The sequence below is a fragment of the Ambystoma mexicanum genome, chromosome 11, assembly GCF_040938575.1.
Source record: "Ambystoma mexicanum isolate Mex_15411 chromosome 11, UKY_AmexF1_1, whole genome shotgun sequence".
NCBI lineage: Eukaryota > Metazoa > Chordata > Amphibia > Caudata > Ambystomatidae > Ambystoma > Ambystoma mexicanum.
This window is the reverse complement of record NC_090934.1, coordinates 310,574,184-310,595,804: the sequence shown is the minus strand read 5'-3', so window position 1 is coordinate 310,595,804 and position 21,621 is coordinate 310,574,184.

The window sequence follows — 21,621 nt, the reverse complement described above, 5'->3', positions numbered from 1 at the left end:
TGGGTGCGAGACAAGTTGGAGGCCTTACCAAATTGAACCTTAACAAAATAATAGTGCTTTGTTGTGCACCACCTTGATTGGGGGGGAAAGGAACTCCCTGAGTTGAGTGTGACCACGTAATAAACCGTGACAAAACGTATAATCAAACATTCCACTAACTGTTCGGACAAATTATTTATGAAGTCCTCAACTTTGGATAAAACTGGGTTTCAGTACAAATCCATCAATAACAAGCTTTTAGTGCCCTTTACATCTTTGAAATCGGCCCTCAAGACTAAAATGCCTAGTTTAGTTACTGACAGCACCTTCAATTATATAATGGCCAAATTCCTGTTTGGAACTCTAAGTCCTCCAAAGGGACAACCCCCATTGGGATGCACCGCAAGTTGTTGGATTATAGTAAAGCCATCGATCTCAATGTGGGCAGTCAACCAGGTCTCTTGGAGCATAATTATATTGAATTTACCAAAATTAAGGGCCTTTGTTTTATCATTCATGAAGCTACTGAAAACCTTTGTGTTCCAGGACAGATCTGTGGAGACTAAAGTCCTGTTCCATAGTCCCCAAATTTTCTAAAATCCTGATGTAAGGTACTGAGCAGCAAAACCAGTCACTGCTCAACTCATATCTAGAATGACATGCCTGACTTTCAAAGCGGACTATGCTCCCGTTACTCAACAAATTACTACACATTATATTGAGTAAGTCTCTCGAGCCCAAATATTTTTTACAATACATTTCCTCATTTAAATCCAACCCACAACGAATTCTATCCGACATGGTTTGATAAGCATCATAACCAATCTAAGTATTTCATCAACTTCATCCATGAATAGTGTAATAATTCAACCAAGTCTGTTCTATCTTCATTTGGAAAGTAAAAATATTTAATATCATTAGATGAAAACAGATCAGAGTAAGTGTAGGAATTTCACACAATAATTGCAGCAGCCGGTTTAACATCACCTGGGCATCTGTACAAACCAATATTTCAAGCATCACTTTCTTAGTTCGGGCGATGTCATAGAATTGTTTGTCATAGACTTCCAACCTGTATTTGATATATTATGAACGCTTGTTGAGTGCTGCGCGGGACAGAGACTAGTGTGCTTGCCACCTTCTAACAAACATGGACCAGTACAATCGGGAACTCCTGATGCAATCTGGGGCAGGTTTTTGACAACCAAATCTGAAGGTTTCAACCATCCCTCCCCCACAGGGACAATCACCACATGTTCTTCTTTTCCCACAGCAGGTGGCTGGCTACAATCCAGGTTCTCCGCCTGAAACCAGATGCTACGAGTGTCCCTTTTTCCACCAGTGGCAGCTGCACAGTTTCTTTTTGCACAATTAAAAATTGACGAGTGATAACTCAGTTACAAGTGAATCATCAATGTCCAACACATCTATGGGCACTAGGGAATTTGGCTGTGAAGTTTGGATTGCCATGTCCTTATTTCCGAGTGATACAGCTGCAGGCTGCTCCACCAGTGATGCACAGACTCTATTCTGATATCTTGCTATGTGCGACGTTGATCTTCCTCAGGGAGATGCGAATTCATAAGAGGTTTTCTTGCATTCTGCCTTGCATTATTTTTCTGCCCATTGTTTGTCATTGTTGTTGCTTTCAAGGTCTTAGGCACGACGGTTGAAGGGGGCGGGTGGTTTTATTTTGTTGGTTGGCGATCTTTGTAGAATGATGGCAGGGGGCATGATTACTCTCTCAATGCCCTTTTCTCCAAACAACTGGCGGGGGGACTCGCTTGCCTCCATGAGCATCTTCAGGATTTGCAGTGAAATCTTGATTTCACTTAACTGTAGTGTGTGCGTCGAGACCTATATTATTAATGTTTTCATAGAGACTAATAAAACAACTTAAAACTAAGTTCAGGGCTGAGATTGACGGAGTAGTTCATTTAATCTTTTGGTCCAATTCTCGCAGGTAATGGTGCGGGACCTGCTCTGGTCTTTGCATGCACTCAGATCATAAACCTCTAATTGATGAAACTCAGTGTTCGGTTATGAAAGATGGACCTTCGTCTAATCATAAACCTCTAACTGATGAAACTCAGTTTTCGGTTATGAAAGATGGGCCTTCCTCTAGCATTAGCAGGGCATAAGCAGGCACCGTTCCTCTACATCCTCATTATTATTATTCCCCTTGCTATTTATCTGCTGATTAAGGCCAATCGTGTCCCAAATGCTCAATTTTACCTCCAGTAAACTTCCATCATTAATGAAGTTCAATTCTCTTTGCACCCGGAGGTGATTCATATTGCTAACACACACTTCTGTGCTAGTGCACGCAGTGGGAAGGAAATCCAGCATCTTTTTTGTTTTATTTTTGCGAGCAAGACAAGCAGGTGTTAATTTCTGAGGCTGCTCTTGGGGTATAAATACTTCATCCACCAGCCCCTGACCACTTCCAAAGGTCTCACAGTCTCCCAATAAGGAGATTCCAGGGTGCCGTGGGTATTTGTTACTGTAGTTTTCCCTGGCTCGCTTTCAGTCACCACCTCGATTTAAGGGCTTCAGATCAATGGAGGGTCTCTGACGTGCCTGTACCTTTAAGGGCACACACACACAGTGGCGTGACGCAACTCCGTCGGCGTGTGTGCATGATAAACGAGGTGTGCCAGGGATCGGCAGTGCGACCGTGGAGCCCGAACAGAGAACACCTGTTGCGTGTGTTCCATATGCTGGGGGGCTCACGGGGCCGGACGGGCACACCGGCAACAAGGTCGCATGATCAAGGTGATTTGAGGTCTAAGGAGTTTGGATTCACTTCATCCACTAGGATTGCCTCCAGCAGGGGCCGACCTGCCAATGTACACATAGTTTGTTCCACTGGTATTAATAACAGGTTTTGGTTCCGCGACCTGGCTCAATATTCGGCACGGATTTACTTCTCAATTCATACACTTCTATAAACTCTTTGGAGGGATACAAAGAGCAAGCAACCAAAAGATTGAATTTGAGACTCACAGGTTCAAAGTTCTTCAATTTTTCTATCCGCTCACCTCAAAACTCCAGCAGCCACAGACAGCTACTGACTGCAACTCAGTCACAACTCTGCGGCATTACACACTGGCGAGAGGCTTTTGAATCCTGCTCACAAAACAGGTAAGCCAGAGCCAGGGAAAACAGATGGAGTCTTCTGCAACTCAGCCCCAACTCCGCCAGTATGCGAATGTGTTTTACTATATTCCAGAGAAACTCTACTTGTAAGATGTAGTCTAATGACGAAGATGGTATCCATGGTCTCAAGTGACCTTGGTTCTATTTCTTGCTCTCTGCTTGCCCAATTTGAGACCCTGTGAAAATAGGTTCACTGTCCTGCTCCTCACTTATGCCTAATCAAGATTTGGATCTATTTGAAATGGGCTTAATACCAGTTCAGTTTGTATTTGTAAACAAGAAATTTAAGAAAATGGAGCCAGAGCGGAACCATGTGCTCAAATTGAAGAACAATTTCGTTGCATGCACAGAGCTCATGCACCGCAGGATGTAGTCTGTGCTCCATGGGATCACTAAACTCCCAGTCACATGTTCAAAAACCCAAGTAGCCTGTGTGCTCGGCGGTATTGCACAGCCCCTTACCCACTGGATTTCCGTCTTTCAGGCATGGGCAGACTAGACGATATGAGAGGTTGATGGGATGATGGAACCATTGGGCCCATCCCAGACAGGCATGTGTAACCAACTCTTCCCTGGCTCTGTCTACCCATCAGTGTTTCTCACGTTTGTGGTAATGTGTTGTTTTATCAAGGGGATAGTAAGCCTTTGCAGCTTACGTGACCAGGTCATTTCAGGTGACCAGAGTTTGCGTCCAGATGCCCTCACTTAATCGCATTCTGTAACTTTGAGTAAATCAATTTACCTCCATGCATAGAGTACCCTTATTAGCCCAAATTTGGAGCACCTTCCCACTGGCTAACTGCCAAAATATGACCATATGCAATAAATATACTTCAATCAATGGAACCGGAGATACTCCATGGCAGACACCGCACATTTTAGGGTGTCCCACTGTAGTGTACATTTAATTAACGATTGCAGCACATGTTATTTATGTTGCATTCAGTTTAATCATATTAGTGCTCAAAGGTGGCACCCTATGTAACATGTAACATGTAACATACATGTAACATGTTACATGTAACATATGTGCTCAGGGTCCATTTCTGGATTTCCGCAATCATCACAAAATGTGTCCCGGTGCAAATCACTTTGTCTCCATGTGACATAAGTCTATTAGGAGGTCCGATAGAACAGCGACAGCGAGTAGCGCTCACTTTGACATCTGTGGAGAGCCTGCTGAGGCAGGTTCGAATCCGGCAGGGCTAAAATCAGTCTCTCCTCCGTCCAAGGTCGATAAATGTGTGCCACACAGAGTGGGTAATAATAAACAGCGCTCAGATACCGGAGGGTTCGTAGCGCTATATAAATGCTAAATTGTTATTATTAGGTCTGTTATATTCCAAATTTAGGAGCAGTTACATATGGCCTGAAGGCGAGTAAAGCTCCATTTGAACAAATATAAATGAATGTATACATCCGCATTTCTTTTGAGTGCTCAGGGGTTACACGTCTACCATATATGTAGGTGCTCCTTGCAGCGAAGAAATTAAGCATAAGTCAAACTGTTCAGTTTGGGGATATTATTAGACATGCAATAATAGAAAACGCTAAAGAAGTGCCTCTATTCTACATTTGATGTCATCTAATTTAAGGTGGTCTTGTATAGCACACTTGGTGGCCTTGCTGCACGTGGCCCTGCATGGAAAGAGGGGAGGGGGTTTGTTATTGATGGCAGCGCTGTTCATTGGGCCAGCTCTCGCCAGATCCGAGATCCAGAGAGAGCGCCCGATCTAACCTGCACTGTACTCTGTGCACAGTGCTCGCACAGCGCAGATTAGATCTCTGAGCCCCCACCTTGGTGGGCTCGGAGTCTAATCTGCCCCATGATACAATCGGACTGTGCACACTGCACAGCGCATTTTTGTTATTTTGTGCTCTCCGCTCGGGTGCTTTTTTTTCATTGTGCACCCGTTTCCTTTGTCTCGCTCGTGTTTGTTCTTATACAAATAAGTATAACCAACTAAGTATAAACACCAGAGACACACGGAGGCAGCACACATTCAAATCTGACCTCTATAAAATGCAGCACATCATATACGTTATATATTATGTGATGTGCTGCATTTTTTAGAGGCCAGATTTTAATGTGTGCTGACTCCGAGTAAAAGTGTGGTTTGTGAGTGATGCTGTGGGCAAATGTTATGCATCTGCATACTGACTGCCATGGTTGGACTGGGGCACAAAATTGTCTCGGCTCCAATGCAAAAGCGGGCCACAGTTGCACATGGGCATGTATTCCTTTTGTGCCAGAATGTTTGATATTGCTCTTAAAAATAATATTTTGGACATTTCCTTTGATCGGATGTCAACTGCCAGCACCGTCCCTCGAAGCCCCGCCTCCTCGGACAACCCCCCCCCCCAAACTCCACGGCCACCCATGCCTTTGTGGGATCCCCTACCAACTTTTTTCCATTTCCACCACTGATTAATGGGATAGAGGAAGAGACAGATGAACATCCTGTGGATTTGATGTGTGCAAATTGTAAGCACGCACCTGTATCTTGAGTGCCGGTGGACTCTAGGTGGATGTTTGCATAGAGAACCCCGGCTATGGGTTTCATCCAGACGGGAGAGCCCAAGCTCGATCAGCACTACAGTAACAAAGTTATATGTTGGTGTAGGCAGGGTTGGACTGGGACAAGAAATAGGGTCGGACACCGAAAAGAAAGTGGCCCACCCCTCGCCTCAAAAAAGTGGCCCACCCCTCGCCTCACGACACTTGACCTGATGTCATTTGACCCCACCCCAACACAACCTTTCACCCCTTGTCAAAACAGTAAGTGGCATAAAATAGCATTGTTTCTAAGTCCACTACGAAAAATATCGTTATGATTTCACTAATGTGATATACATTTCATACAAGAATGGATCAACATATGTATCATTAATATCTGTGTGTATAGATCCATATTGTCAAATTGCAGTGAATGCAAGCAGACATCCAAGGCCAAATGATATGCTATTGTATAGCACTTAAGCTCAAAGGGATAGTGCTCTCAAACATTTTATTGGCTAAAAAGATGGCCCATAATCAAAAATATATATAAAAAATATTTTTAAACAAAGTTCCTATGTAAAGTTTTGAGCAAATGAGGCTCAAGCTCAAACATTTCAAGCACCAGGAGGCATCCATTTTGTGAAATGGATGAGCCTCCTGTGCTTGTGTTAATTCCTGCTCTTGCGGCACTAATGAAGCAAAAGCCAGCCAGGTGTAATACACAAAAGCTACCAGCAGGTGGCTTTTGCTTTATTATTGCCGGAGAGCAGAGATTAACACAACCTGCTGCTGGTAAGTGCTTTAAATTTAATTCTTTTTTTAAAGCACTGCAAAATTAATGCTGCGTTTTTTTTTCTAACTTAGAAAGAAAACCACAGCATTTATAATGTTGTATTTATGTTTGCTGTGGCTTCAGCTTTAGTCTCCTGGGCTCCTCCTGCTCGGGGGAGCCCAGGAGACTGAAAGCTGAAACCACAGCAAACCTAAATAAAATGTTGTTGTATTTAAAAATGCTGCGGTTTTCTTTCTATGTTTCCCAGAGCCTGAGAAACGTAGAAAAAATAACGCAGCATTTAGAAATACAACAATGTTGTATTTCTGACTGCGACGGTAGAAATACAACAATGTTGAATTTCTGCCTGCGGCGGCTTTCGCTTGGAATCTCCTGGACTCCCCCGGGTCAGAGGAGCCCAGGAGACTCAAAACAAAAGCCGCCACATTCAGAAGTACAATGTTGTTGTATTTGTGATTGCTGTGGTTTTCTAACCGCGGCAATCAGAAATACAACAACGTTGTATTTATAATTGCTCTGCCTTTGCTTTTTGCCTTTCATTTTATGTTTTCTGTGTTTCCCTGGGCTTGGGGAGCACCGAAAACGTAAAATGAAAGTGAAGGCAGCCTCCCAGGCTCATGTACAGCTCTGCTCTGGCTGCATTGTGGGATGAATTGACCCACTCCGCTGTGCTATGTGGCATCACCCTGAGAGTTATGGGGAAAGAAACAGCAACAATGGCGGCAAAACCTTTTGTGCACCAAAAACCTACCAAAACCATGTGCTTTATCACAGAAAAAGAGGGATGCACAACCTGCCACCCATGGTGCATGTTCGGTGGAATAGAGCACACCCTGCAGAAATGTGCCAGTGGGTCCTATGTCCAGCAAACAGAGTGCAGACAGAGCAGCACTTTGCAAAGGAAACCGCAAAATGTGCCTACAAACGTCAGTTGCTTTGTTGCTAAAAACTCCAAAATGCCTATAACAAAACTTTTCAACATTTAAAATCTTGCCTGGTGCTAAAATGCATGTGGCATTTGAAACATTGTGAAACATACAAAGTCTGAAAACTGACAGTCTCTATGCCAAAATATGGGTGCAGTACCCGGGGCTGCCTGAATGAAAGCTGTCAGAGGAGACTGATGAAACTTTAAAAGTGAGCTAGAATTCAAAAGCCTGCTGGATTAGCAAACAGAAAAAGGATTGCAAAGCAAAGGCCCATGCATAGCTCAACCATTCTCAGCTAGGCCTTAAACTCTAGGACAGAACCCCAAAAGCCTAGGGTAAGCATCATAATACAGCCAGGCATGCTCTTAATGCTTTCCTGCTGAATTGAAATATCCTCAGAACCAAGAAGGGCAGATTCCATCCAGTCCTGTGCCGTGCTATGACCAGAGAGCCTTGCTGACCTTGTCCAGTCCGATGTGCCCAGCTGTCCGCCCCTGATAGATCCGATTCAATGGTCCAGAATCCTGACGGTCCAGAATCCTGATGGTCCAAAATCTTAATTCCATTTTGTCTTGTGAGTATTAACAGGAAGCTAGAAACTGTTGATTCCGGTGCATATAATTCCCCCTCCTAACCTCTAAACTATTCTTACTTCCATAATCAATAACATTGTGTGAAACCGTAGTGAAATCTTATCCTGTCAATCTGTCTATCTTTAAAAGCATCCTTTTTCCTAATCATCTTTGTCAACTTTGATCTATTCATTTCATTCGAGTGACCAGCCTAGGAGTGAGTCGTGAATCACTCCTGACTCTTACCTGTGCCGTCCTGGTGGCTTAGCTTGGACGCTCTAGTCCATAGTTAATAATTTTTCTGATTTTAAAACTGAAGCCTCTTTCCAAATCCGCGCCCATATCTCGCAAAAATGACCTCTACTAAAACCTCTATAACTCCCTCAGTTTTTGTGATAGAAACTCCTGCTTCTACCTAACATCCATCGGTTTCCATAGAATCCAAAACCGCATTTCAAAACAGTGCAATTCTCCCGTTATAGCCAAAATCGAGGAAAAGTTTGCAGCGAATTCCCATTTTGAGAAATGTTTACACGTGTGAAATAGCTTCCATTTGTTTCCAACCTGGACTTTAAGATTTCAAATGTTTTCTTTGGACTAAATCATTGCTGGTGATTGTGTGCAACTGTTCAAAGTGTCTTCCATAGGAGGAATTTATAATAATTTAAGAATTGTTCCACACATTTAGAGTTCTTGCTCAGCCACTTTAAAAGTCATCCTGACAGTTGAAAAGCCCACTTCGTTTTTCTCTTTCTGTGTAAGGGGGGGGGGAACTAAGACACTGTTTGATCTGTACTATTCCTGAATACCTGCTCTCTCTCCTTCTATCTCTTTGCATTGCCTATTGGGGGTTGAGGGGTGTTGCAGGGGGAACCTCTAACCATGGTGCTATCTGATCTGAACCAACACAAAAGTATTATTTCTGTGCTGCATTTGTTTTGCTCATTACTTATTTCTAGTGTATAACATGAGCTGAGGCGGCTGCCTGAAATGGCAAAAAGGATGCTCCGATGTAAACCCTTTGAGCCTCATTTGCTCAAAAGTTTACATAGGAACTTTCATTAAAATTATGTTTAATGCATGTTTTTCATTATTGCCCATCTGTTGGGACAATAATATTTTTGAGCGCACTATTCCTTTAAGATCTTTCTTTATAGAACAAATATGCATACAATATCACCCAAACTGGGTTGGTACTCATTTATCGACCTAAGAAGGATCAAAGGCTGATATGGCCTTGCTGGGATTTGAACCTGCAGATCACACACAAATCGCAGCAGCAAGCGCTCAACCCACTGAGCTATCATATTGGCTATAGTAAAATGAGCAATTATTCTGCAGCGGATAGCATTAAACTGGTAACTGAGATTTAAAAGCAGACCAGTTAAGTTCATCCGCAGGTCTGGTACAGAGTTGGCCGCATATCAAGCCTGCATGCCTCTACTTTCAGGCTTTAAAGGTTGACAAAATAGGAAAAGCAGCACACTCACAGGACATCCCATACTCTGAGCACTCGTTACCTCATACATGCAGACAACCATCCTGAACAGCATGCCAGGAACATGGGAAAGATAGACACATTACAACAAGGCATTCATTGTGGCACAATGAAGTCAATGGCCACTTGATGTGCTATGGTCAAATATTTCTACACTGCACAGACGCTTTTAGTCACAAGGATTTTGCAAGTGACTGAGGACACCGCGATGGAATGTCTTGTGATGATCGCAAAAGAGACAACGGCAGAAAAAAAAAATTCTATTACTGCAACTTGCGAAAAGCAAAATACAAAGCCCGAAATGGATGCACAACAACAGGTTGCTTTCAACTTTGCAAAGTGCAACAAATTTGTGGCTTCCTGCAAAGTTGAAAGCAACGTAATGTGTGCACCAGCGCCGCTGTGCCATGGGCCCAGCAAGGCCCAGCCCAGCTCTGGAAGCAGCCTCCAGGCTCCAGCCTGCCATGCTGCCCACAAAGGTGTTAGTTTTATTTGCACACTGGCCAGCCCCCTGCCTCTCAACTTTGCATACTGCAGCAGCATGTGAATGATGCATGCATCATAATTTATGATGCACACATCATGCATGCAAATCAATCATCAAAGCAAGGTAGCATGAATTGATTTGCATCATGCATGCAAATCAATCATCAAAGCAAGGTAACATTTGATACCTTGCTTTGATGAATTATGCTGACCCACCCAGCCCAGCCCCTCCTCCTGCCAGAGTGCCAGTTCCGCCGTCCTGTGCCTGGCTGGCTGCTGGCCTGAGCCGTGGCACACTGTCACACACTGGTGGACACCGTCTTGCAGAGGCATGCCCTCTAGCCAAGATTGTGCCTGCCATGACACTGTGTGTGCAGGGAAGTAGGCTCTCCTCTGTTCCGGCAAAAGTTGCAGTTGGTATTTTACCTCTGTGTGAGCAAGGAAAAGGTGCTGCTCCTCTCTGTTACCACAGAGGCACAACCACTATCTTCTCTTCTCTGCAGTGTGTGTGCAGGGGATGCCAGATCCTCTGCCCCTACAGAGGCAGGGACTCTCTCCTAGTCCATGTCATCCCTGTCCCTGTGTGCACAGCGGGGAGAGTGCTGTGCTTTTCCCTGCCCATGCAGAGCCAGGGACTCTCTCGGAGTAGGTTTCTCCCCTGGTTCGGCGTCAATGCTCAGCTCACATGTGCCATCGCAACGGCCCTTGGCATGGGGGGCACATGTCCTTCCTTCCTCTGAGCAAAGCTATGCCCTTGCGTGCACTTGCTGTGCCCAGCATTAATGATTGCGCATAGGTCCCTTGGCATTCTTCTAAAGGGGTGTCAGAGCTCCCTGTATTAATCCAGGCCAGGTTTCCTGAAGTTTTTTAAGGATTGTACGAAGAACATGCTCCACGCCCAGGAAATACGTCGCAACTCAGTGGCATATGTGCATTTCAATGGCATTATTTCTGAGCAGCAGAGCGTCCTCACTTCTCCAGTGAATAACTGTGCGGGGAGAAGGAGGCGTGGTGGTGTGTTCTCTTTCTGCTCTTCCAGCAGGGGCAGGCCCTCTCAGTCAGTGTCTTCTCCCCTATCAGTCACCCGGCCCATGGCAGACAATGGAACTGCTCGGCCTGCCTTGCTCCCTCTACCTGGCCTACTCCCACCTCACACTGGCTCCCCTAACCCAGGCTGCTGGCCTGCTTCAGGCACAGATTTGATTTTTATGATTTTTATTTATTTATTTCCAAACCGGCCCAGGCGTGGGCAGAAACCGGCCCCACTCCCCAGGGACGATTTCGGCCCGGCCACAGGCCGAGAGTCTGAGGAGCCATTCCGACCCCGAGTGTAGGGTTTGTGATAGTGCTAGAGAAGCGAGCAGGGTGTTGATCAGTTACTGTGTTGTTTTGATAGGCAGTTGCTGCCATGTGCGAGGGTTGATAGTGTGAATAGTATATGGTGGAGAGAGTTCAAGATATGTTGGGGGTGGTAAGGTGAGGGGAATGTTTTGCCTTCAGTACTGTTCGTCTAGTCTGCTTTTTTGAAGGGTTTGGTTATTGTCGTCATGGTTCTTGCTGTTTCAGCTTTGATTAAAGGAAAAGGGGAGACTGACCCGAATGAGTTGGATTTGCTGGTTCACTGGACGTTTGAGAAAAAAAAATCTGTCATTGTTTTAGGGGTCGCTTAGAGACTGAGCATCCATAGTATTTGGCTGGTGGGTTGTGTATAGATTTGTGGTATGTTTGTGTAATTTTGTGCAGAGGAAGTTATGTCTGATGGTTGCGACCAAGAGTGGGCATCCTTTGCCTGAAGGTTTTGCACAGTCAAGTTGATGTTAGTTCAATATCTTGGTGCTGAGGGATTGTCTGAAGGTCAGGTGGTTTGGGTATCGAATTCCAGAGTTGGCATGTGAGGAAAAAGAAGCTCCTTTCCGGTTCAAGCGTGCCACCTATACAAGGACAGCGATTCTAGATGAGAGATTTCTTAATGGTTTGCAGTGAAGGAATGTCCTTTTGATGGATTCTGGTTCCCTGCCATGGAAGGGGCGGGCAGGGCAATTTTTGAGGGAATCCTTTGTTTGATTGGGAGCCAGTGTGATGCTTGGAGGGCAGAGGTGATGAGTCAGGCTGATGTCCCAACACACATTTGTCTCTGTTGCATGGTGTCTTTAAGGCAATGGTGTCTTCCTTGCTGTGATAAAGCAGGCAACGCTGTGAAGATGGCATGAATTGCTTCCGGCTTCCTGACTCTGGAGCAAAAAAAGATGATTTTGCTTTGATGAAAGGGGCGGCTAGGTTTCTTGATGTGGTACATTTGGTGTACGGTTAGTGGCGTGTCTTTGCCGAGCAGTGTTGCAGTGTGGCAAAGAGCTGTGCAGCCGCTAGAGCTGCGGGGAGGGCGTGTGTAGCGGGCGCGTCAGGGGCGCCAAGAGGGATGGGAACCGTCCGACATAAGGCGAAGAGGGGAAGGTGGATTGGCAACCGCAGTAAGAATACAAGTGGCTCAGAAGCATGGAACCGTCTGGTTATAGCCCATGTTCTTTGTGGGGAATTCACATCATCGCGTTTTTAAAATTCTTTCATTGTGTTTTAGTTCAATGAACTTTTCACAATGTTAAAACATCATAATTACAATCCCACCTATTTATATATAAAAGCCGAGCATTTCTTAAAATCGTAGTTATAATCAACCCTTAAAACCACATCGAGCACAATAGCAATCAATTACATAAACAATCCACAATTATATTGACAAATTCCTAATATATTGACAAATTCCATCGTTCAAAGTACAAGTGCATACAGTACATGAATGACAATTCAGGCATTTTCAGGTCACATGGTATGTGCTCAAATACCATCTTTCATAGTGCAACTGCTAACAGTACATTAATGGCAATTCAGGCTTCCGGGTCGCATAGTCTGCAGAGTCCGTTATTTACTTTAAATATCTATTAAACATCAAGACATTTTGAATGATATCCATTGAGGTTTCTGTAGTGGCCCTTTGACAATGTGTTACTTCTCCTTCAGCCATTTTTTGACATTCCCGACAGATATTTTGGGGGCGTTTCTTTTTCCTCCATGAAAGTAGCTGTTGAGTTTTGCATCAATTACCCCATTAGCCGGTGTTGTGTTCAAGAAGAGAAAACGTTTAACCAAACTCCAAATACTGCGATTTTAGCAAAAAATGGCAGATGCTTAAAAAATACTTGACCTCATACCAAAATCTACCGGTCAGCCCACAAAATTACTTTAAACCGTCAGTCGTGGGCAGGGATAGTGGACCACACAGTCTGTTGCTCTAGTGTTTAGCAAGAATAGTGGCACAAAGAAATTAAAGAGATCCCTCATTGAAGTGATTAGTCAAGCCATAATGATAATGATGTGTTATTTATATAGCGCCTTAATCCAAAGCGCTTTACAGAGCTCATATTTACATAAAATAACATAACATAACCACCAAGACTACTTACCAATACTATCGTGTACCAGGCAAGAGGTGGGAAACGCAATGGAAACCAAGTCTAAAAATGGTAACGACAATTTCATTATGAATACAGTGTAAGGACTATGTACCAAAACAAACATCCTTTATTAGTGAATATGTCATATACCCCATTTGGCACCAGTGAAAGTGTGCAGAAGAATGGTAGTCATCATAAGGTAGGTCAGTCAGGTGTGTACCTGCAGATAATATGCTCAGAGCCCTTTAAGTCAGCAGCTGATATCACAAACACAACCAGCACAGCATTTCAGACTTCGTAAAATGAGCCCCATTTAGTTTGTTAACAGTATGAAAGCGCTTAAAAGCAAGGGGAGTTCAGTACAAGTTGCCATATTGAGCGACACATACTTCTTTGCTACAATGTAAACAACTGGCAACCCATGTTGTATGAAACTGTATGTTAGCTGCTGTAAAACAGGTATGGTATCAAGAGATGACACAGACAACAGATTGAGAATTCACTAGTAGAATCTTTATTATGAATCACGCTGCGTGTAATGCCTAACTTGCCCTATACCTATGGTAGGGATTTCCCTACCTAAAGTCTGTCTGTGTCAAAACCTATGCTTGCCCTCACGTCTAATACAAAAATCTAGTGTAAGGTTATTCTAAATCAATAGTGTTCAACACAAACTTTGGAGCAGCCTCTTGCTCCCTGCCCCAAGTTCAGGATGCAGTTCCAACAGTTGTGGGTTTCAAATGTTCCGTCAGGACTTGTTTTTCTCTACCCCAAGTTTCAAACATCCTGAGTTTTAGTATACAAAGTTCAAAACTAGCTCAGGGATCCCTTCGCCAAGCTTCAAGCACTGGTTCACAAAACACTGTTCTAAAGGAGCTCAGGGTTCCCTTCCCCAATTGCAAACACTGGTTCACAAAACACTGTTCTAAAGGAGCTCAGGGTTCCCTTCCCCAACTGCAAACACTGGTTCACAAAACACTGTTCCAAAGGAGCTCACCTTCCCCAAGCTTCAAACACTGGTTCAAAAAACACGATTCCAAAGGAGCTCAGGGTTCCCTTCCACAAGGTTTAAAACACTGGTTTCACAAGAGTTCAACAAACACTTGTTCTTAAGTTTCTTAAGCAACTTCCATGTACTTGGTTGCAGATCTTTGGTCTGGGCGCTGTTGTAACAAAAGTCCATCCATTACAGATTGTGCAACCATGGGCCTTTGATGTTATACCTTTGGCTTGAGGCCTTGTCCAAGCTTCCTCCTTGGTACTACATTTCTCACTGTATGTTCACTTGCCATCTTTTATATTCAATTTGTCTCTTCCATCACCGGGTTTGCAGCTTTTAGATGCTCTTTTTTGCTCCCACTTCATTGCTCTCCCTTCTGCTGTTCACTCGACAGATTTTACATACCTTCTCTTCATTCAGAGTGTTTTAGATACATTTAATTCTTCTGCAGATATCCAGAGACTTTCAAAACAGTGCAAATCTCCTGCACCTGATCACTCCGATACCCAGTTTCAAAGTATTGTATTGTCAACATATCAGTCTTTCTCAATTACTCAGAAGGCTTTCAAAAACGTGCAAATCTTCTATATGCGATTATTCTGCTATATGGTTTCAATGTACTGCATTGTTAACGTAGTGTTTACAAATATACCAGCGTCATGCACCCGCTCTGTCACAATGTATTTTTCCTTCTTTTGCTCGTGTACCGGGTTTATTCACACACAAATTCACCAGTCGCATTACTGGATACTGCAGCTCCTCTGCTCTCAAAACTTCTCACTGAAAGAGGTCAGGGGTCCACTACCTGCCACTTGGGCACTCATGAGCTGGCCACTCCACCCAGAGGAACAAGCACTGCAGAACCAATGGGAAGAGCCGACTCTTCACACAACTTCCTTCCTCCAACCTCACTGGCTCCCTGCAGACACGGCGCCCTCACCACGCTCCTGCAGAGCGTTGTGCTCTGCAAGTTTCCAGCTTTCTTGCATTTCACTCTTCCCTGGTTCTCAGCAGTCCGTCTGGGCTTCTTTCCTTCCAGCAAGGCAGCTCTCCCTCCTTCCACCAAGCAAACACTCTCTTTCTCTGGTGCTCCACCTTTTATACACCTGAGCCCCATCAAGGTGTTTCAGGTGCGATTCATTCGCCTGGTTTGCCTGATTCCAATTAGGCCAATTACTGGGATATGCCTGACCTTCAGCCCTGTAGTCATCAGGATCCCTCTTCTTGTTCCCAGTACTACAGTGATGTTTCCTATCAGTAGTCTGCATTACTCTCTGAGGCAGCTTCTTCTTCTCAGTACTTTGTGTCATTTCAGGGGAAAAATTGAAAAATTAGGATATGGACAGCAATATCCTTCAAAGGCTGAGGGAGGGTAGGGTAAGTCAACATCAGGAAAGGGGGGATACCACTGAGAACGGTAATCCAATGAGTAACACTGCCAGCTGGAACATGGACTTTAGGTTCCTAGAGCACCTTGACAAAGAGTGGTTAGCAAGAAACACTGCACGCTGCAATTTGGAGTCAGGGCTCCTCGAGCAGATTGAGAAAGTGAACTTCAAGGAAGATATTTCATGCTGGAACTTGGGAGTCAGAGCTCCTAAAACAGAGAGAAAGTGATCCAAAAGACAAAACTTGAATTCTGTAACTTTAGTTCAGTGTTCCAGGTGAACCTAAAGAGTTCCAGAGTTCGAGGTGAACCTCGTGAGAGGGAAAACCATTGCCTGCTGGAGCTTGAGCACATATAAAAAGAGACTGCATACCGGAAGCGCACTGTGAAAGTAAACCCTAAATTGGACACTCCTCCCCCCGGCCCCCGGAACTGGAAGCTACTGTTCCCAGAGGGTCCCCATTCAACATTGGGAGTGGATGATCAAGATATCCAATCACTCAAAACTAAGGGTTAGAACAAGGGTGTAGCAGCTTGGACTGACATTAAAGCCTTACAAAGTAAAGTCGTTATGCTAGATCTGTTGGTTTAGAACCTCTTTTTCATTAAGGGATTCCCATAATTGTAACTGTTTCTCTGTGCAATCCCACCTTTGCCACTATCACAGACAAACCATTTAATTGATTAGAGTCCTGAAGAAGTGTCTAAGTCGTGAAACACATACATTTGCTGGATTCTGGATTGAAACTGTAAACGAAATGGTGTATTCCTGACATACTGACTTGCGAGGATTTTGTTCTAATAAACGTGACATAAATTAAAACGTACACTAATTTCTGTGCCGAATACTCACACTCTGGGACAATTATCTTTAACCCAAGCAGAATCGACATCTGTAGCACATGTGGTCAATTTAATCAAAAACACAACAGAACATGGTCTCCCCTTGTTTGTACAGGCCGGAAATAAGCATTTTGTACTGAGATTATTTATGATGTCTAGTCAATGTCCTCTTTTATTTTCCAAGTAAAGCAGGCCAATGCAAGTGAAAAACCGCACACTTTAAAATGTAAACAGGGTATACAAATGTAAACAATATTTAGCGAAGGGGGGTACGCCAAAATAGTACAACGTGTTTGTCACTGTCTGACATTGATGCTGCATCCCCTGTACGGAGGGGGAGAGTGCCACACCTCTGGTGCCAAGCTTCAGAATGCCCGGCCTCCCTCTAATAACCAGAACAGTGCTTTCATTTTCATACAGTACCTTGGACCCGATTGCTCTGGTATCCAAGTGCTGTGCTACCGATTAGATTATTACTTTCTCTCCCAGCTCGTATGCTTCTCAATTTATTAACTATTATTGTACAGGTCCATGTGCACGGGCCAAAGTGCAGGTTTTCATTGACACAGTAGGACCACTATACATCCTAAGCCAACAGCTCTCTCTAGTGGTGACAACAGGCAAAGCTACTGCATTGGATAAACCTACATCTGGCCTTTTATTATATTGTTAGATTAGATAGATGTTCAGATGAAAGCCTGCGTCTACCATGCTGTTATTTGGGCCTGTGCCTGCAGGTTGCGCACAGATCTTAGAAATGAGAGTGTAGCTCACTGAGCTATCTTATCGGTTCCGTGAGTAGCTAGCAGTGTCTGCTCAGGCACACATCTACTGAGGTTCTACTGCTAGAGACAGTGGTCCTATGGCAGGCCAATTGAGACTGCCTATTGGCGCATGTCCCGAGAGTCGCCATTCACTAGTCATGGCATTTTCAAAGGACTCTCTGCGTTCTGGGACTCTTCCTTTTTCCATCATAGAAATGGACGTGCTGGTCCCAGCAGGCATTGGTGGCCTTATGACCTGGGACCAGGTGGCAGCGAAGCAGCTGAGAAACCCAGGAGTGGCAGGCCTTTGGAAAGCATGATGGGTGGCTTTAATCTGATGCAGATGGCCCGCACTTCATTAGGGCCCAGTTGGGTCGCAGACACGCAAGGCACTAGTATGGAAGAGAGCTGAGGGTTCTCTGGAGTGAAGATGGGCATCAGGGCCTGGGTTTCCCCTCTCGCTTCACCTCCACTACCCTCACTCCTTTCCCCCTCTTCTCCACTGTCAGCATGTCTGTTTCTCTCTCCGTTATTATCTTTCCCATCCTTTTATCTTTCCCCTGCTCCTTTTCCCTTCCGCAGGCTGTCTGGGTACCGCTGGCGGTGTCACAATACGACAACTCTTAGACAAGCCCACGCACTGTTTTGGCACAGTATAAAAACCCATTAACATGACATATGTTAACTGTCCTGGAGGGGGCATCGGGAAATATCTAGACACGCCAAAGCCTCTGAGGGGTACATACTTCTCCTGGCAACTCCATAGCCAAGTTCGTCAATGCCTGCAATGATTTTGCCTCAATAAGAAGGAAGCAGAGAGGCTATAGTCAGTTTGAGAGGTCATGAAATAGACTGGCGCCTCACAATTCCGAACAGTCTCAGGGCCTCGTGAGCCTGTACCTGACCTGAGACGGGCTCGGGCCTTTCAAAGGCACCCCACTGTAAAGCTACCTCGCATTTCCCCTATGGCTCTAGGCTAAATTCCATATTACCAGTTAACATACTGGATTCAGTTGCTGGCATGTGTTTTTTGTCATCTACTGAAAACTGACATGGTTTCCATTCCAGCTGCGACAAGGGGCATCTTAAGCTGCTTCTTAATGTCTCATTGCACCATAACATTGCATTGGTATGTGACTATGATTGTAAGTCTATTCAGTGCTGGAAATGGAAAATATTAAATGTGGGATCCCACCAGCGATGGCGGGCGGTGAGGATTGGAAAATGTGGGAGATTTTTTTAAGCCCCCCCCCCTCATTAATAAACATTTTTATTTCAAGAGATTCATTCATTATTAACACAAAATTAATAATCAAAGATTGGATGCGTGTGCCCTATGATGGTTCAAGAAATGTATAAAAAGGTGCACACCTTTAAACCCACAAACCTTGCTTAAAAATGTTCTGCAGAATGCAATCGTAACAGGCATTTTCACATGGACCATGAGCAGACAGTCAAGTAGTGTATTGGCCAAGTCTCTCGACTTTCATGCTTCGGCAAAGCAACAAAACAAATTAAAACCCATGAAACGTGTAAATGGTATTCCCGAATCCGGGGAGACATATTTTGCCGGATCTCGGACCCGGGAAAATCCGGCCCAATGACCATCGCTGTTCCAATTTGCTTTTGACGCCGTACAGTGACCTAGCCCAATTTACATAACCTCCCAAAAATCTACCAGTGGATCCAGCAAAAACAGTTTGCAGTTGGTCCACCGGCAAGTCCATCAGGCAGGCCAGTCCACCTCTGACACGACACCAGGCGTGGACACCGAGTTTACAACAGAAGACCTCCAGTGCCGTTCGCTGCGATGCCATATGTCTGACAGGGAGCAGAGGAGGGAGGCACAAAGGAACGATGAGGCAGCACCGCCGCCTCTCGCAGGGCCTGCTCCAGAGTACAGCGGTTGCCATGGAAACCCACCCTGGGTTACCTGCGACTAGACACGGGAGCAGACGCTGGCAGCGATCTCGCGTCCAATTCCTGTGTAGGCCCTAATCTGCAGGTGGAGCGGTCTGCAGCTGTTTCCTCGGCGAAGGGCTCAGCTCAGTGCGTTAATGTCAGCTATTGCACGCATTGTGAAATTGCAGCTTTGTGGAGCAGAGTACCACGCCTCCTTGATGAATTCTTTTGGAGCCTGTACTGTTTCTGTCGCGCACTGTAGCATTGAAAACGTGCACAGTCCGCTCCGCCGCAATCAGAGTCAAGACCCCCGTCACACTGGGGGCTGTAAAGCAAAGCGCAGAGAGAACAATAAATATAACATATGGAGATGCAAGCCTGCCCATCTGGGCTGCCCATTGCTTCCATTGGCGTTAACTTAACTACCGCTACATAGTCTCCAGCTCTCCCCTCCACTAAGCATAGGCCATACGTACAAACAGCTTGTGGCTAAGAGGTGGCGTCTACGATTCACCATTCCTGCTCCTAGTTTGAATGGGCAGGGAAAACATAAAATCAGCCTCAAGGCACAGTGGGCCAGTGACATTGCCCAAAAAGTTGTAGGATTTAAAGACAACATGCATTTGTCACTGGTGCCTTCCAGCGTAGTACTGCTGTGGTTGTGATGCGGTGCCTGGTTAGCTTTGCCAATTGCCTTTGCGTGCCCATCTGCACTTGCAGTAAAATCATGCTAGACTGGGTGTCTTTGAGGGCTCAGAATAGAGGCCATGGTCAATGGACTAGAAAGTGTAGGCCCTGCATTTTTACAGAACGAAAACATCGTGCCACGCGATGCAGCATCAGATAGCACGGCATCAAAGCTGGAGAAAGCATATTTTCCATGGGTATACGAAAATAAATGTGACCAACTGTGATGTTTCCAAAGTGAAAAGAGTTGTCCCGTTATTGGGTGGACTGTTGGGCAAAGCATGATAACAATAACCACTTCAAAATCATTCTACCTCCCGCCCCAAACCAACAACACATCTCGACACAAGCCTCCAGCACCGAAACAACACAGGTTACACAATGGAACGTACACCACTCAAATACACGTCAACACTAAATGTTCCTATACTCTACCGATTGGGCAATGCAACACCCCACACACCTTAACAAGCAACCTGGAGAACACATTAACCAGGGCTCCAGAAAACTCACAACACAGCACCACAGAGAGGCCTATCATTTAAGATCTGAACACAACACCATTGCAGCAAAGAAACATGCCCTGCTCCCCTGCTTCCATGCTAGTTCCCTACCCAAAGTCTTGCAGATCATAAAGCTCTAAGAAGCAGTAAAAACAGAAGGAGGTGTGCTATGCAAGCCTCAATAAAATAACATAATTAATTATTATTTTATACTGCGCTTAATACTGGAGACCAGTCTCTAAGCATGCAACTCTGCGTTGCACTGTGTTGTCATACTTCCAAGACAAATGTGTTGCCCCCAAGCTATTATCCTCCCAGGCTCAACATAACAAGGGATATCAAATAATGTCACTTATTGTCCTCTGTGCAGTACTCTGGATGTCACAGATAACTTCCGTGATTGGCAGCATCAGGGGAGGAAATTAGTGTTGGTGCTACCATAGTCACCCTTTTATACTAGAATCCCAGCTACACAGACTGGCTGATGAGACTATGCATCTGCCTGTCAAATCCAGTGCTATGCGACATATGTACGTCCAGTGCAGCAATAATGCGGTTCTGGGTGACGGCCTCGGGATCTACTAACAGAGGAGGACAGAGAGAACACCATTTTCACCCCAAAAATCATTCAATTTGCCCCAATGTAAGGGAGTTTTTTTAATGGTTTGAACGTCTAATGACTCCAATTTTACAGTTAAATCACACAGAGATTACATTTACACAGGATCATAGACTTCAGTTGAGCAGTAAATAATTTAGGGACTTTAGCACATACTTACTGAGCTTTCTTTGTACACATGATTGAGTTTTGTAAAAACTGTAGTTTTGATAATCGCCTGGTAGCTTGGCTCCCCTTTTGCATGTGCTATTCAACATATACCTTTCATCCACAAAATGTTTTGTTGTGCCCTTACGCCTCCGGTTCCTCAGGTGCGCATTATAAATATGAAAAGGAAAGTTTTGCCCTTCAAGAAATGCAATATTACTGTCTTGTGTGGTTTGCTTGTAAAGTACAAAATTCACATAGTAAAGCAACCTGTAAAACAATGTGGCCTGTATGTAAATCCTTATAGAAGCATATTAAGCTAAACAAATATTTATTTATTTATATTTTTAAAGCGCTCACACAGCCCTTGGGCATGAGGCGCTGTTACAGGAATTGTTTGTTTT